This window comes from Lissotriton vulgaris, chromosome 9 (assembly GCF_964263255.1).
Source record: "Lissotriton vulgaris chromosome 9, aLisVul1.2, whole genome shotgun sequence".
In the NCBI taxonomy this organism is placed as follows: Eukaryota; Metazoa; Chordata; class Amphibia; order Caudata; family Salamandridae; genus Lissotriton; species Lissotriton vulgaris.
Genome location: NC_141697.1, coordinates 133,204,076 through 133,211,068, shown reverse-complemented (window position 1 = coordinate 133,211,068; position 6,993 = coordinate 133,204,076).

The following is a 6,993-nucleotide window of genomic DNA, read 5'->3' as shown; positions in this document are numbered from 1 at the left end:
CCCTCCAGACGTCTACAAGTACCTCCTGACCCTCCGCAATCAGACCAGGCGATTCAGAGAGATCGCCAAAGGCAATCTTGAGGCCAGTCAGGAGGACATGAAGAATTGGTACGATCAACATGCCTCCTCCATCGAGTTCGAGCCTGGTCAGCAGGTATGGGTGATGTCCCCCATCGAACCTTGTGCCTTGCAGGACAAATGGACGGGGCCTTTCAAGGTGGTCGAGCGCAAGAGCCCCGTCACCTATCTCATCGACATGGAATCCCCCCGGAACCCCCTCCGGGTCCTTCACGCCAACAGACTCAAACCACACTTCGTGCGCTCGGAGCTCAGCCTGCTGATGGCTACAGACAGTGGGGCGGAAGTGGACTCCGAGCCCCTCCCTGACCTACTGAGGACCCGTAAAAAAGATGGTTCGGTGGACGGGGTCCGACTCTCCGATGCCCTGACCCCGGAGCAGCGCCAAGACTGTCGGGCCCTCCTGCTGCAATTTGCAAACCTATTTTCCCTCACCCCCGGGGTCACTCCCTGGTGCCTGCACGACGTGGACACTGGGGACAGTCCCGCTATCCGACACCGGGCGTACCGAGTACCAGATCGGGTGCGCGCCTGCATCCAAGAAGAAGTCTCCAAAATGCTCACACTCAGAGTCATCGAACCCTCTGACAGCCCCTGGGCCAGCCCAGTCGTACTGGTCCCCAAAGCTGCTGCCCCAGGCACCACCCCCGAGCTCCGATTCTGCGTCGACTATCGGGGTCTGAACGCTGTCACCCGAACCGACGCTCACCCCATCCCCCGAGCAGATGAACTGGTCGACCGCATGGGGGCTGCCCGCTACCTAAGCATCTTCGACCTGACAGCGGGCTACTGGCAGATCGGCCTCACCCCTAGGGCCCAAGAACGGTCCGCTTTCTCCACCCCGGATGGGCACTACCATTTCAAAGTGATGCCATTCGGCATGAAAAACGCCCCAGCCACTTTTCAACGACTTGTGAACCAGGTATTGGCGGGCCTTGAAGAGTTCAGCGCCGCCTACCTGGACGATATTGCGGTATACAGCCGCCACTGGTCAGACCACCTCCGCCACCTCCGAGAGGTCCTGCAGGCCCTCCAACAGGCCGGCTTCACAATCAAGGCCAGCAAGTGCCAAATTGGCCAGGGGTCCGTGACCTACCTCGGACACCAAGTGGGAAGCGGTCTGGTGGCCCCCCTCCAGCTCAAGATCGCTGCCATCCAGTCCTGGCAGCCCCCCGTAACCCAAACCGAGGTCCGAGCCTTCTTGGGGCTCACCGGATACTACCGGCGGTTTGTGAAGGACTATGACAGCATTGTGGGGCCCCTCACGGAACTCACGTCCAAGAAACACCCAAAAACAATCAACTGGACTCCAGACTGTCAAGCGGCCTTCGAGAAGCTGAAGGCCGCCATGTGCACTGCCCCTGTGCTCCAGGCCCCCGACTACAGCTGTGAGTTCATCGTCCAGACTGATGCCTCAGACCATGGCATTGGGGCCATCCTCTCCCAACTGAACCCCGAGGGAGTTGACCAACCAGTGGCCTTCATCAGCAGACGCCTGCTGGCCCGAGAACAGCGCTGGAGCACCATCGAGCGGGAGGCCTTTGCAGTAGTGTGGGCCCTTAAGAAGCTCCGGCCCTACCTCTTCGGTACCCACTTTCGGGTGCAAACAGATCATCGCCCCCTGCAATGGTTAATGCAGATGCGGGGGGAGAATCCCAAACTATTGCGATGGTCCATCTCCCTGCAAGGGATGGACTTCACTGTGGAGCACCGCCCTGGCCAGGACCACGCCAACGCGGATGGCCTGTCACGCTTTTTCCGCCTCGACGAGGAGAGTCCCCAAGAAGATGGGTGACTCTCCCCGCCTTCAGCTGGGGGGGACGCATGTTGGACAGGCCCCATGAAGGGCTCGCTCCCTCCCCGCACGACAGGGCCCAGACACCGGCTCTCCAGGTGCTACCCACAGAAGCAACCCGCAACCCGTCCCCTACGGGACGCCCGCTCCCGGATATCTCTGTATCACTGGCCCGGGCCACCGTCAACACCATTGCCTGGCCCAGCCGCCATCTTGGACACTGCACCACGAGGCCGTGTGACCTCAGCTCGACCCCAACCCTGGGCCTGGCCAGGCCCCGACATCCCGGCACCACCATCCACCCAGGAGGTGAGCGGACTACTTGGCAGGTCAATGGGAGAAAGAAGTGTCGATGGCTCTCCCCCGCCAGGTGCCGATCGCCCCCAGCCTCCCCGGGCGCTGGCTCCACCCCCCTGCTGGGTGTCTGGACTCCCTCATCCCGGACCTCCCGACCTCCGAGTGCGAGGGTCCGGACATCAAAGGGCGCCAGACCTATAACTGGGGCAGCTCCAGAGCAGGAAGGCTGTTGTATCCTGGAGTCGAGAGACACCGTGAAGAACTCATCCTTGACGGACTGCTGGCGCTGCCGCAGCCCTGCCTTATGAACTGTCGTCCTGCCTGCTGGCGCTGCCGCGGCCTTCTGCAACCTTCATCTTCGTGAGGACCTGCTGGCGCTGCAGCGGCCTCTTGCAACCACCATCTTCGTGAGGACCTGCTGGCGCTGCCGCGGCCTCTTGCAACCACCATCTTCGTCGGGACCTGCTGGCGCTGCCGCGGCCTCTTGCAACCACCATCTTCGTCGGGACCTGCTGGCGCTGCCGCGGCCCGTTGCTACCTACGACCACCTCGGGACCTGCTGGCGCTGCCGCGGCCCGACCTTCCCGAACGCCGAGCTCGAGGATTGTGAGCTACCCATCATTTCATCTCAGTACCAGATTGGTAACAAGACTGTCCCGCTACCCCCTTTCCCCTTCAGAGACTAGAATTGAGAGGATCCCCGTGTCCTGATCTCATTGTACCGTACTACCTTACTTCGAGAACTGCATATAAAGAGCGTTAACCTTATCCTTGTGTGGTATCCATCTGTGGGGGGGGAAGTTACTTGTCTGTACGATCGCTGGAGACGGCCCTCACCAGAGGCCTCTCCCCTTGTCCTCGGCCGACCCTCCAGGTCCCTGTCTAACAGCCACCATTGTTTGGGCGTGAGGAGATAACATTTTCCAAACAGCATGATTTCCGTTTTTTGGCTGTTACATTTAAGTTGAGTTTCAGCCAGTCCATGAGTGCAGTTAGACAGTGATGAAATTTCTCTTCAGCCACTGTAGAATTCTTGTCTAGGGTAAGAATTAACTGTGTATCATCCACGTATGAAATGGATTCAATGTCGAAGGTGTCCATCAAGGTAAGCAGTGGTGTTATATAGAGATTGAATAAAGTCGGGCTTGGGGACGAGCCCTGAGGGACCCCTGATGACAGCTGTCTTTCTGTGGATTTGTAACTACCAAGTGTTACTATGTTACGTCTGTTCTCTAGAAAAGATGATAGCCAGGTAAGTGCATTTTTGGTAATGCCATTATTTGCCAGTCTGCCTCTCAGAATATTATGAGAGACCATGTCAAAAGCGGCCGATAAGTCCAACAGATTCAGTATCGCATCCTTGCCCTGATCTAGGGCAAACGTTAGGGTTTCGGTTGTGTAGAGCAGCACTGATTCTGATGAGTGGCCAGGTCTAAAACCAGATCATTTAGGGTGTAAAATATTTTCTTGCTGCAAAAAGTCATTCAGTTATCTATTTGCTACCTTCTCTGCTATTTTTCTCAGACATGGTAGCAACGAGATAGATCTGAGATTGGAGAGGGTGGTGGGGTCAGGAATTCCCTTTTTTTGTAGGGGTTTTACAGCCGCAATCTTCCAGTTGTCCAGTATGCTTGATAACTTAAAGGAGGAATTGAGTATTTGATTTATAGTTGGGTTTATGATATCCACAAGTGCGTGCAATATTTTTGGTGGGCTGGGATCGAAAGGTGAACCTGACTTGCACGAGAGAATAGCTTGCCTAGACTGTTCAAGACTGATCTCCTTGAAGCGTGTGAGTTCTATTCTAGTTCCTGAAGATTGTGCTCCACTGGACAAGGTTTTTTTTCTGTGAAGTCTTTTTTTAGGTCTACAATTTTATTTTCAAAGAATTCGTCAATTTGGTCACATAATCCTTGTGATGGCTGAATTTCCTGTTCTAGAATTTTTAGATCCATGTAAGATTTCACAATATTAAAAATGGTTTTCTGATTTGCTGCTGCCTGATTAATTTGGATTAATTTGATTAGAGTAGTATACCTTCTTTTCTATTTTAGTTTGTTGATGGTATAGTCTAAGAACTACTTTGAAAGATAGAAGGTCTTCTGATTTATAATTCTTTCTCTATTGTTCTTTCCAATTTCCTGGATTGGCCTGATAAGTCTTGTAGACGGGGGTGAACCAGGGAGCAGCATTTTTATTAATGGTGCATTTCCTAGGAGGGGCAAATGGAGCCAAAGTATTATCTAAGGAGGTCATCCAATCATTGAACCAGTCATTGTCAATCAAGGGATTACCCGTAAGGGTAGGTTTACCAGCTCCTGCTGTGGCCTGTAACTCAGGGTTGCTAAGCATGTTATTCCACTTACGTCTCAATGTGAGTCCGGGTTGTCTTGGGTTTTTCACTGATTGAGCCATATTATAGCCAATCCTGAATGAGATAAGCTTGTGATCTAACCAAGTTATCATCACTGGGAGATCCGTAATTAGGCAGGCAGTGTTGGTGCAAATACCATCTAAGGTGTGCCCTGCGCTATGTGTAGGCCCCTCTATCATTTGTTTTAGACCCAGCGTGTTAATAATTTCCATAAAATATTTGGTGTTAGGAGTATCACTTGCGTCTAGGTGTATGTTGAAGTCCCCTGGGATGGTAAAATTGGAATATCTAGCCACTAGGGAGCTTATACATTCCCCTAGGGTGTCTAAAAATTTGAGGGTAGAACCCGGGGGTCCATAAACCAGAGATCCTGCGAACGTCGTACATCTATCTAGTTGGAAGCAGAGGAAAAAGCTCTTGCCTTCTTTTAATTCTGTAATTATAATTAAAGAGCATTTCAAATAGTCTTTGTAAATTATTGCTAGCCCCCCCTCTTTTACCATTTCTATTTTGTCTGGCCATGGTGTATCCTTGTGGGAGGGCTTGCACAATGTCAGGATTAGAACTCTCCTTTAGCCATGTTTCAGTAACGAACAGGCAATCTAAATTTATATTTGCTAACAAATCCTGAATATGTGGCGCATTTTTGGCTACTGATTTTGCATTGACGAGACCGCAGTGTTGTTTATTGTGGTACTTTTTGTGTTCCGCAGTGGGGGCCTGGCCAGGTGGGGTGCTGTGATTGCAAAAGGTGAGTCTGTAATTACGACAGGTTAATGGGCCATTCATATTCTCCGTATGGAGAAGGACTTCCCAGTTGCTAGCATGTATGTTAATCGCCAGTAGATCATTCCTGGTATACTGCAGTTCTATACTAGAACCAGTAGCATTTCTGGCCCTGGCCGCGTTCCTGAAGCGGACGGGCACAGATGGGCTTGCCTTTGGCGTGCTGATGGCGCGCCCGCTGCATGCGTCGGCTACATGTCCGCTGCACCGTCTGTTTTAAATAGTGTGCCAGAAGCCAACCACTAGCACGGTTCGTGGTACATGCTTACTTGAATATTTACTGGATTATTACACCAACGTTGGTGCAGGTTAGTGCTGTAAATCTCTAGACACGTGTTTCTGGATATCATCCGTCATCAGTAGAGATAAAAAGAAATTTAATCTGGGGTTGCTGAGCATGCTGCCACAATCCTTTCAGGTCTCAGTGTCTCTCACAGGCGCACAGGTGCATCTCCACAAGCTTGTCTGCTCAATGGCTCTAGGGAGCCTTTTCAAACAGGAAGGGGTGGGAGCACACTGCTTCACCTCCCAGCACAGTTCGCCTCTTAGCATTATGGTAAATGCAGTTCACGGTACATGCTTACTTGAATATTTACTGGAGTATTCCACCAAAGTTGGTGCAGGGTAGTGCTGTAAATCTCTAGATACGTGTTTCTGAATATCATCCGTCATCAGTAGAGATAAAAACAAATTTAATTTGGGGTTGCTGAGCAGGCTGCCACAATCCTTTCAGGTCTCAGTACCTCTCACAGGCGCACAGGTGCATCTCCAAAGCTCGTCAGCTCAATGGCTCAAGGGAGCCTTTTTAAACGGAAAGGGGTGGGAGCAAACTGCTTCACCTCCCAGCACAGTTCGCCTTAGCATTATGGTAAATGCAGTTCATGGTACATGCTTACTTGAAATTTACTGGAGTATTCCACCAAAGTTGGTGCCGGTGCGTGCTGTAAATTTCTAGACACGTGTTTCTGGATATCATCCGTCAACAGTAGAGATAAAAACAAATTTAATCTGGGGTTGCTAAGCAGGCTGCCACAATCCTTTCAGGTCTCAGTACCGCCCACAGGCGCTCAGATGCATCTACTCAAGCTCATTAGCTCAATGGCTCAACCATACCTTTTACCTGAGGGGGCTCTTAATTTTGGTGGCGCCTTGGTGGCCTCTGTGTGCCAGCCCTGCCATGCGATGTACCAGTTCCGCAGGAATCAGTATGCAGCTTCCTCTCAGCACCATGCCTTCTGGGGTAAAGCAGAGTTTGTTCTTAACTTTCCATAGTTGCGTCAGTCAGTCTTTGTCCAAGCCACCCCACTGCTTTGCATACTGCAGAAATACATTCCAGGTCCCCTTTGTAGAGTCTCCTTGATTTTTATCATCACAGTATATTTATTAGTTGCCTGACAGATCTTCTGAAGACTGTTTTTAACAAAGAAGGGAGGTAGAGTACAAAGTAGGATTCCTACTCCACGGGCACTGATAAATAAACAAGAAGAATCCTACTACCAGTGTGGAAAAAAGGGGGGGGGGGAAACACTCAGTGTTGTGTAAAATACCCCTCACAAACCAACAGGCCCCTTGGTGTCATGCTTCATCATCGGGGTCTTCGCACCCCGCTAGAGGGATGCGGCACGCTGCGACCTACGACTACGTGGGAGCGTTGACAGGTGTT